General features: G+C 39.0%; 1 long non-coding RNA gene across 2 annotated transcripts in view; it reads left to right on the forward strand.

Annotated features, from left to right (window-relative positions):
• The window catches only part of LOC108448844, a 13,413-nt gene extending 4,360 nt beyond the window's left edge, over positions 1-9,053 (forward strand). The window contains exons 2-4 of one of the 2 annotated variants that reach the window (XR_001864879.1): positions 1,416-1,503; positions 5,483-5,581; positions 6,041-9,053. This is a non-coding gene — a long non-coding RNA (uncharacterized LOC108448844). Of the gene's footprint in view, positions 1,309-1,415; positions 1,504-5,482; positions 5,582-6,040 lie in introns of those variants that run through there. The other variant, XR_001864880.1, reaches the window with a different exon arrangement.
• Positions 9,054-11,178: the final 2,125 nt, after the last annotated feature.

Raw genomic sequence — 11,178 nt, forward strand, 5'->3', positions numbered from 1 at the left:
GAAAGATGTGGAACTCTAAATTAAATTTTGTTGGTGCCAATAGTTACATGTCTTATCAGCAGAACAATCAGTAGATCACCATAGAAAACAAAATACCTAAAAACAGACTTCAGAGGAAACTTTGAACAGCCATTGCAAAGAAGACTGAATAGTTAGCACATAATGAAATATGTTCTATGCTGCTTAGAGACATTCAAAAGAAAGAAAATGAAGTGCTATGGAAATGAAATGTTTTATTTAATTTTTCACAAAATCCAGTCTAAAGTGCATAACCACAGCTAACAGTAGTCAGACATACTACAAAGAGTCCATGAGATTAGGATACATCATGGCTAAAAATATGGCTAAAAATTGTCTTCTTTCAGCGTGTTCCATACTCTTCTCACCAGGATCTCTTGAGTCTTACAGTTTCCTTTAAAGGAGTCATAACATTTTAAATATGGTGCCCTAATTTAGTATGAAACCATTTGGGGAATTCATTAGAGAAAAGACTAGACTTCAGTGAGGACCTTGACCTCAATAGTTTTTCGGTTTACATATGTGATGGCAGAAGTTTTTGACAGGAACAGCAAGGTCAGCTCCTGATACTTTTTTCCGCAATTATTTTTTTCCATTTAGAGCCTAGATAGAAAAAGAAATTACTTGCTCCCCTTAACTTTGTTCAGATTTTTCATTTGAGCTCAATTTTTATAAAAATACGATACTCTTTTTAAAAAAGTAGCAGTAGTCCTAAGCACGTATGTTTGTGGGCTGGGTGCTGCTTCAGCTGCATTTCTGAGGAACATGGAACAGGGAAGAACAACCAATATCCTCTGTGGTGCTCCTGTACATGTTGTTCTCACAGGGAGCATTTGCATGTGCACGTATTCCTCTGGATTTGCACAATGAGAAGTAATGTCGGTAAGGTTAGAATGACTCAATTTACTGCTTATCTGTTTGTAGCCATTCCTGTAAGCCTAGGGGGCAAATACACATCAGTAGATTGCGTGAAGGACAGACATCATCTTGTGTCCAAACCATATTTTGGTGCAGAAAGGAGTACTAAACTCATTTTAGAGTAACTGGCTTCCTGTATAACAATTCACTTATTACACAAAGATTAAATGGTGTGTTTCTTCGGGTTTTGATAGTTTATTTCTTAAAGCAAAAAACCAAATCAACACATAGTCCTTAACACTGACAGACAGAACTCTTTTCTATACTTAATAATATAAAAATACAGCTGAGAGAAATTCCTAAAACTTACTTGGCGATAGACTGGTAATCTGCTTACATGCAAGCCTTATAAAGTCATCTTGTTATTGTGAACTGTGTTGTGTGATTTTTAGAACATCTGTTTCTATGGTTGTAAATGCCTATAAAAATCAGTACAAACTAATCCTGCTTTCATCAGATATACTTTCTTTTTGTTTCAGAGATTGCTGTGCCCGGAGGGTAAAATTATGGAGTCACAACAGAGAACTCTAGCCTAAGGACAGAAGTATTGCATATGCTTTAAAGCAAGTAGGTAGCCTTCAAGTACTAAAAATATTCTGTGCATCCTGTCTCAATTCCAGCAAGCCGCCAGTCTGCCCTGACTTGCTCCAGGAGTTCTGCTTCAGCTTGTTCCTGAGCTTGCAAGGGAGTCCTTCTACGACAGACTTGCAGCTTCCATTCTTTCATGATTTATGAGACACTGCACCTCTAAAAATCTCATTTACCCAGCTTGTCAAAAAGTCGGGATTTAGCTGGAATTCAAATTATATTCTTTTAATTCTGTCTTTGTGGCAAAGCTTCGAGTCATACCTTGTTTTTTCTAGCACAACCCCTTTCTTCAGAGGCTGATAGATCACTGCACTGTTTCCCATCAGCCCAACACCGTTACTTCCATAGCACTGTGGAACATTGAAAAAGGAACACAAATTCCAGGAGAAATGTCTTTTAAAACGTTATTTATGGACAGTTTGCTGTAGTGGTACAGACCTCTTCAGCAATTTCGACTATTACACTGAACAGTGTAGGAAACGTATATGATTATTTTTCAGCTGGTCACCTTTTTCAGACCCTTTAGGAGTCACCACAAAACATTCCCCACATACACTTTTACCTCTCCCATCCACTTAGGTCTGTATAAGCTCTTGCTTACATGAACAAAGATGCCAGAATAACAAGTTCCTACATTTTTAATAGCATTTTTCAGTCAACAGGTCAACATTTCCTTTTCACAGTAACTTCATTGCCAAAATCTTTTGGGTCTAAATTGATCTGTTTCCATTCATAATATTTGTAGAACACAAAACATTTGTGCAAGAAAAAACCAGAAATGTCATATAAAGATGGGAAATGCAGCTTAATGTAAAAAAAAGTATTTGAAATCTTACCTTAAAAAGTGCTTCCTGTGAGATGAAGGATTTGACTCAGCACTCAGATCTGTAAAGTAAAAGCATTTTTAATGAAGAGTCCAGGTGAAAGTCAGTCTATAATGCTGTGGTAAAGTTAACAAACAAACTCTTAAATGCTTGCGCTTGTAACATTGACTTCCCTTTTAGCATCCAAACAGAAGAGAATTCTACTTGCACAATCAGTTTGTCATATCAGTGGCTGCTACCTACTTGTACATGTTGTTCCTCAGGTTTACAATTAACATCATGTATGCAAGAAATATTAATGGAATATGCTTCATTTACACAATACTTCTAATGACTGTGCTTTTGTTTCTGTCAGTAGTTCTACTACAGGTTAATTCCTGGAGTCAGTTATTTAATGTGACACTATATATGCAAATTGTTTGCAAAAAATACTTGTTATTGTCGTAGTAGCTACAGAAGAAGTAAATGCTTGTGAATGAAGCCGAGTTCTGAAATTCACAGGCCCTGGGGCTGGGGAGGGGAATGGTTGCATTGTAAGGTGTTCTCTGCCCCTGCTACTCTGGTACTCAGAGTCCAACACTGCCCAAAAGCAGACCTCCCTGTTATCTGCCATGATATCTGGCTCCACAGGCCAGCCCAGGTATCAGTATCAGACAGCTGACAAGTACCCTGATAACAGTTTCTTCTTGTTCAGATGAATAGTATCATTTACAGACCTATTTTCTTACCGGACAATGATACTTAAGAAAGATGATGCTAGGGAGTTTCAGCTTTAGCCTGTGCTACCTAGATAATTTAACTCCTTCATTGGTATTCAATGGAAGCATCCTCGCATGAAAGACTTGTTGCAGCTTGAGAAAATGAGAAGGCAGTGCAAAAATAGGCAGGGTAACAAAAGGTACATTATATCCACTGGACAAGCAGCCTGAGCAACTCCATCTCTTTCCAAGTTTTAGAATATTATTTTTCATTACTTCATCCACCTGTATTATCAGACCTAACAAGAGATGCCTTGCTCATCTCCTCATTATCAAGGATACAAACAGCACTAGGGCTGTTTTTCCTTTAGATGTTATTGATTAGCATTGACAGTAACACCCTTCAGGAGAAAAGGAAGGAGCAGCCCAAGTGTCAGCCCAGGACACCAGAGCACAGCAGTGGCAGCACCTTTTCTCCTCTCACGCACAAGTGAGGGTCAGTTCTGCCTGCAGAGGCTGCTCAGCAAACAGGTCATGTGCAGAGTGTGTAGCACAGGACCAGTGCTAGTTCTCAGAATTTAAAGAGTTGCTTAAAGCAAAGCAGTTACTTCCGTCTTTCTAAGAGGTTTTCACACTGGACTTATGCATGTTATGGTAAGATCTGAACTCCCCAAATACCAGCTACATGTTGGGCTGGCATAGTAAGTTCATTCCTTCTTATAAGCACACTTCTCATATTATAAGGAATTCTATAATTTGGAGACAAAGCACATAATAGAACATAATTTCACTCTATCCCCTTTTTATCTCTGCTGTCTATCAAAGTCTGTTTTATGCTGAGCATTTGACACAAACCTGCTGTGTCTGGAGAATTAAATGTTACACTGATGTTCACTTCCCTTCCCAGAAATGGCTGGCCACAGGAGAAAAGGCCTTTAGACTGAAATATTGCTGTGCAGAGTAAACCAGAATTCCTACGAGCAGCAGAGCTGACAAAACCTTCCAGGTTTTTCATAGACTTGAATCCCTAGCTCTTTTTCTTCCATGTATTCCCTGTTTCATAAGGATAACTTCTCATTGCTCAACTAATGCTGTTACTATAAAAGATTATTCAACATTATTCACCATTTCCATGCTAAACCAGGTTGCCATGTGACTGCACATGAAAATCCTGTGTGTCTACAACTTTGACCCAATATCAAATTCTTATCAAAAAAGCAAATTTATAAGGTGAGACACCCTTTCCTCATAGAGCTTTCATTGTCAAGACTTGAGTCTGTCCTAGTTATCCTGTGAAAGCAGCTTTGTCCAATGCCTCAGGTAGGAATTTCAGATAACAAAACTCACCAACTTGTTCAAGTTTACTCACAAAATTAGATTTGTAAGCAATGCTACTTTTTCATCCTTCTCCGTTGTATTTTGTATAATCTCAAATGTTACACACTTTCATACTCTTCTGCAAAGTGCTACAACAGCACTTGAAGTGCATGGAGTCCTTGCAGTGCAAATGAAGCACTACAGACAGAAATTACACCCTAATTTCTAAGCATCTCCTTTTACTTTTGCTACTCATTTAATGCTAAAACTATAAATTAATTTCTGAGACTTGTTTCCAGTTTTCACTTTTTTTTACATAGCAAACCCAGCAAATGCTCAATGCTCAACGCAATTTCCATTACCTTACATCCCATGCACAAAATTTAGGACCTTTCAGAATTTATCTTGCAAATAGACATAATTATCTGGGGAAGTTATCACACAAAGCAAAGGAACAAGAATAGGTATTTCCACAGAAAAAAAGACTCCATGAGAACTGCAACAGGCATTTAATGAGCTCCAACTGACTTCAGCAGCACAGGGCTCTGTGCTTACTTGGAGGGAATCAATTTAGATGACTGAAATATTGTGAAATTAATCTCCAATATGACCCCACTGACTTCTCTGGTGCTACACTGGGCACAAGGCTGGCTCACATGCTATAAAAAGTGTTGGCATAAGCACAAGGGAGTTCAGTAAAAATGTTAGAGGATTTGTGATGAACAGGAGGCTTAAACAGTTTTAAACCAACAACGCAAGATTTAACTTTAGACTTATTATTTTTCCATGGTGTAACTTAATGGCAATTCCTGCTAATACTGGATTAAAAAGTTTAAAATAAGCCATAATAAGCCATATTCAATATCACAGAAGGTCTACAGTAATAATACCAATTAAGCCTAATAACGATCTTAGTCTGTAGGTCTAAGACATTCCCCTGGGTGTTATGTGATACTTCAGCCAAATACTGAAATGTCCCATTCAGGCAAATAAATAGTTTTAGCAAATCAAGCATAAAATGCCTGCCACTAACCCAAAATAATGATAAATAAATGTGGTCAGGTTTTTATCTCATGATCAACATATTCCCAGAAGGATTACAGCTTTTTTTCCCCACAGGCCAGGTGAGGAAATGGAACAAGGATGTGTAATATTCAATGACATCATGGTTTTTAGGCCTGTCTGAAGACAGAATTGGTGCAAATCCATCTGGAGCTGGTAAGAGGGCTTTCTGAGAGTTATTATTCATGGTATCTCAAAGCAAACTGCCCCATTTGCAGAGAAGCTATGAACCCCCTCCTCCTCCTTTCCCTAACACACCTTTTAAGATTCAGAGAAGAGAGGAAGGGGTAAGAATTACATTTCAGGAATTAAATTTCAGAATCTGCTAGAGAATTTTACATCATTGGTTCTACAAACTTTAGACTACTACACTCCTTACAATTTAGCCAAAATATTTCAGATTATTCAGGCCATTCAATATCCAAAAATGCATTGTGGGAGCCTCTTGCTTCTGCTAACAGGCAGATGTATTGGGGTCGCTGTGGAGCATTACTCAGGCAAACTCAAGAGTTTGATTACTTGTTTTATTTTGCTTATTTTGATATTGTATTGACTCAACTTGAATCTACACCACAGGTCTCAAATTGCTAGTGAGTTTCCTCATTTTATTTTCAGATTATCTTCCCTTGAACTGCTCTGCCTTTGTAGTATGGCAGTGACCAATGGCACAGGTAATCTCCACTTCTTTGCTAAAAATCACCTGCTTCCAAGAAAGGGAAGGACGGCTGTTTAATAGCAGTAACCACTCCAGTTCTGGAAGCCTGACTTTTCCTCCGAGGCACAAACCAGGCTAAAGCCAAGCAGGATCAGGGCTGCCACCTGCTGTGCAAGTTTAATTTTTGTTCTCCATTTCAAAAGCGAGTAATTTTGTAACAAAAGGTAAATTGAAGGATGCGGATGTCTAGCCTGATTTCCTTCATTAAATTATCCTCTAGAGGAGAGGAATTTGACACGTGGCAATAGGGAAAATAACGTCTTGAAGCACAGGCCTGTTCACTAGTGCACACTCATAGGGTCTGCAGGCAAGATCACAGGGGTAGGTGCCTCACCTGAGAAGGTCACACACACCTGCTCTGTGACCTTAGTTCATGTGGGTACTGTCTACATGTGTACAACCCAATGTACTTCAACGTCTACAAAAGAAATATCTCAAGATACCAACTCCTGGGGACATTTGAACTATTTGATACAGCATGTGAATGAATGCATAAGAACTATCTGCAACCCTACAGATAATACAAACTTTCTGCTAAATGTTCACCAAATTGCACTTGTCTTCTTGACTGATGCTCTCTTTCCTGTTGGTTTGGGCTTTGTTTTGTTTTTTTTAAAGAAAAGCAGATTTTATATAGATACCAAGTATTTTAAAAATATCCTTGTTTCACTTACATCATTTGCAGATCAGAGAATCTCACTGCACTACAGAAATAGGAGAAGGCCTGCACTAGTATTGTGGTGAAGACTTTAAAGAATCTTTTAATGAGAAAACTGTACCTTATTCTGCTTGTGTGGCTGAACCTCTAGAATTTTCTTTGCTTATCTAGTGGCCATTTGTGCTTTTTGGACTTAATAAAACAGCAGCAAGCAGATCTGAAAAACAGGAATAACATGAAATGTTTCAAGCTGGAATATAAGGATTTTTGTTCTTCTTTCCCCCTTCTTTGTATAATTTTTTCAATGACATGCTCCTGGAGCTCCTTTGAGCTTATGTGCCCACACTACAGTTTCAGCTTATCCCCTTTTCTCTGCTTTTAGTAAAGAAGGCTTTATAGAAATAATTTGGGCACATTTGTTCACCATTACTTAGAGTTCTAAACAGAAAAATCTGTTGCTGAGCACATATCATCTGCTGGGTAACAACCTGTACTGAGTACCATAGCACTGACCTCCCATCTGGGCAAGAAGGTATTGTGTCAGGGTTGGGACTGTGGAAGAAATCTTCCCAGTAATCAGCCAGAGGAGAAAACTCAGCCCCCAGCTCTGAAGCATGTGAATACCATCAGCCAAGCTGTGAAAACACTCACATGTACACAAGCCATGAATCCTGATAAATATAGAAAGTTCTGTGGTAAATATTTTCAAGATTTATGAAAAAGTCTAAGAGGGGTTGAGCTATCTGTAAATCACAGACCTGAAAAATGTTTGCATCCCCTGTTCTATTACTGGAAACTGTTAGCAACCATCCACTGATGTGGGATGAATAAAGGAGCCAATGACTACATGATTCATCTGGATACCAAGATGAGAACATAAGCTGAGATATTAAATCTGCACGAGATGCACATTTTCTTATTTCCTTCAAACACTGCACTACATTGGCCTCAGCAAATAATACAGCCCCCCCTGCCCCCCTTATATTTAAGCACCACCTCCTTTACAAAAAATGCAATCCTTATATATTTCAAGAAAACTTAGTTCAAGTTATTGATCAGTAAATTTCAGTCCAGTGATTGCTGCAGTTTAGAGCTAGTTCCTTTCTACCCATCTCATCTGAGAACTACAAAACCTATTTCACTCTTTCAGCTCTAACATAAGAACAGAATTCCTGCCTTCCTTCCTGCAAATGCTGACACCTTTTCCCAACCTCTGTTCTATCAAAATACTTTGTGTGCCTAGGCTCCTGCCAAGCTCTCAGTGACCACATGGCCATCATCCCTTTTGCAGAAAGAGGCACGTATTCTTGGAATTTAAAATAAATCTCCCTTACAGAAGAGTATTGTGTCTCATTCAGGTGCAGCATGTATTGTTAGAATAAAACTAGTTCAATTCATAGAATAATAGAAACATAGAATCATAGAATGGCCAGGGTTGGAATCTTACTCCTTCCACTAGACCAGACTGCTCCATCCTCACAGGAAGAATTTCTACCTAATATCTAATCTAAACCAGTGCTTTATCAATTTAAAGCCCTTCTTCCTTGTCCTGTCACTCCATGCCCTTGTCAAAACTCCCTCTCCACCTCTCTTGGAGCACCTTTAGGCATTGAAAGGTGCTCTAAGGCCTCCCTGGAGCCTTCTCTTCTTCAGCCTGAACGGTCCCAACTCTCTCAGCCAGATTAATAATAGTAATTGTTACTATTTCATTTCCTCTGTGTAGAAAAGTAGTCATAGCAACATTCTCAAGGGGTAATACAACAAAACTTGTACTGCTACTGAAAGTAAAGTGTGTGTGTGGGGGTTATTTTATTAGTTAGCGTTGGAATGAGAATTTCAGGGGGTGACCAACCACCAGAGGGCTCGCGGCTCCTCCCAGGCTGTTCAACGAAATGGTTAAATAAACCTTCTATCACAAAGCACTTAAACATGACCTGTATCCCGTGTGAGGCTCCTACTCTTCGTGAAATGCAGTAGCTTGCACAGAAAACATGCCAGTATACTCATTTTTTCTGCAATAACTCATTAAGACACACTAGGACATGCCTCACCATGGTCCTTACCACGGGCTGCAGGGGAATTTCTGCTCCAGCACCTCCTTCTTCACTGACCTTGGTGTCTGCAGCTGTTTCTCTCACATATTCTCACTCCTTTCTTCCACTGCAGTTGCACGGGGGTTATTTCCCCTTCTGAAATCTGTTATCCCAGAGCTGTTGTCTCCGTTGCTGCTGGGCACAGCCTTGTCCAGCAGCAGGTCTGTGCTGGAGCCAGCCAGCCTTGGCTCTGTTGGACATCAGGGAAGCTTCTGGCAGCTTCAGAAACCACCCCTGTAGCCCCCTCGGCTACCAAAACCTTGCCATACAAAGGTATAAGAGCGGCCTTTTGGTATTTTAAAGCATCTAATTTCATGGGTTATGTTCACAGAAATGTTCAAATGTGTGACTGATATCTGTGCATGCTAATAAATGATGGGAGGGTCTAACAGAACCCAGGTTTGGCTCAGAAATCTTTGTGGAAAATGGACACTGCTTGATCACTGAGGTATCCAACACCTCCTTCCCAAATATCACAAGACATAAAAATACACAGTGATAACACAATTATACGACATAATAGACCTGATCACATAATATTCCATGATAGAATGAAATGACACAAATTCCATACAACTTAATTAACCAGAGATTACATCATGTCATAGTTCTCCTTCCCACCTTTTGTGTTGTTTCTGAGACTGGCATTACATTTGTTTTACATTATGTTAAATATAGCAGTCCCCTGACTTTGAACACCAAATGTCACTGTGGTATTAATAACAAAGTCAAATTCCACACAGAAGGTTAGGGATGACACAGTGTTCTGAATCTCTCAGGTTGAGGTTCACAAGCAGTGACAGTGTCTCATCATCTGAAGTTAATTCTTAGTTTTAAAACTAAGAACTCAGTTGTAGCCAAAAGGGTTTTCAGTAAGTCATCATGGATGTCAGTGTGCTCAATAAACTATAGCAAAACAGAACAAAAATAGAAAGCACACGTTCTTCTCTCTGCATATCTATGTAGATGTAGAGTGTGCCTCCTACATATACCAGTCACAGCTTAAATCAACTCAACAAACAATTAGAGACTGAGAAAAGTGCTGTTAAGGCTCAGCTTCCAAGAGAAAGAGTTTGGATGGTTCTTTGTAAAATGCCTTTTATTATACTTAGCAATAATATGGGGCTAGTACTGGACATGAAACAAAGCAAATACCTTGAAAACTGAAGAATGGCTAAACAACACAGGACACAAACACAAAAGGGAGTGCTCTGAGGCATAAATGTTTGGTTGCTGATGTGTGAAAAGAGCAGTCATCTTTTTGTTAGTTCTCAAAATACTTCAAATTTAAGGAGAACATCTGGATGGAAACTTTAATTTTCTTAAGAACTCATGTGTTTTTTAGCAGATCCATTTTTTCCACACTCAACAAAAATATTTTTCCCCAAGCTCTAAACAACTTCAGAGAATGTGTTTACTCAGTATATGAAACTACAAAGAAATACTCCCATTTTTCAGTTTCCTCCTCCACCCATATTGCAGACTGACTGTACTGTTTGATGTCTTAATTTCAACACAAGCAAAGTAATCAGTGTGCAGATAAACTGTCAACTATGATTGTCTCAGGGCAAACTTTGCTCATTCATGGTAGTTCTGTAGTTTCCCCTGATTTTACCATCACCCGGTTTTTGTGTCTATTAATACGGCAGCATTTTATGTACGGGAAAAACTAAGTCAAATAGTGCAAACGTGACAGAAATGTGAATCAGTGAGAAGCTGGTTCATGCAGTTGTCATCTAGCAAGTTTCTGTTGGTGCTTTATATTATTTTCAGTCCATCAGGTTAAAAAATATGACAATGTGATACGCTTTTTAAACTTCTATTTTGAATGTTTCTAGTTGACATTTACTTATTTTTTGGTATTGTCTAGCATATGTTCTAGCTAAATTAGCTGACAGGGAGAGATATGATAAATGCAACGGCCTTTCATCTTTCTCTCAAGAAAATTCCTTGAGAGGAAATCAGCAATTACACTACCACAAGCCTTTCTTTAAATTCATAAAAAATGCATGTGAGCAACTGATTCAATAGAAAGAAGTCAGAATAACTGATGGAAGAATCTCTATGAACCTAGATTTGTAGCAAGAAGAAAAAACCCAACAAAACAGAAAAAATTAGAACCAACAAAGCCACCCTGTAGGGAGTGGCCTGCTGTAAGTATTGCAGCCCCTCAGACCACTGAGGTGTCCTGTGTGGCAGCTCGTGGTGATGATCTCCCTGGGGCAGAGACACCTCTCAGAGTGCCCCTCAAGGCTGGGAGAGCACTAACCCAGTATCTCACATCTGC

The sequence above is a fragment of the Corvus brachyrhynchos genome, unplaced genomic scaffold (assembly GCF_000691975.1).
Source record: "Corvus brachyrhynchos isolate BGI_N302 unplaced genomic scaffold, ASM69197v1 scaffold398, whole genome shotgun sequence".
Classification (NCBI taxonomy): Eukaryota; Metazoa; Chordata; class Aves; order Passeriformes; family Corvidae; genus Corvus; species Corvus brachyrhynchos.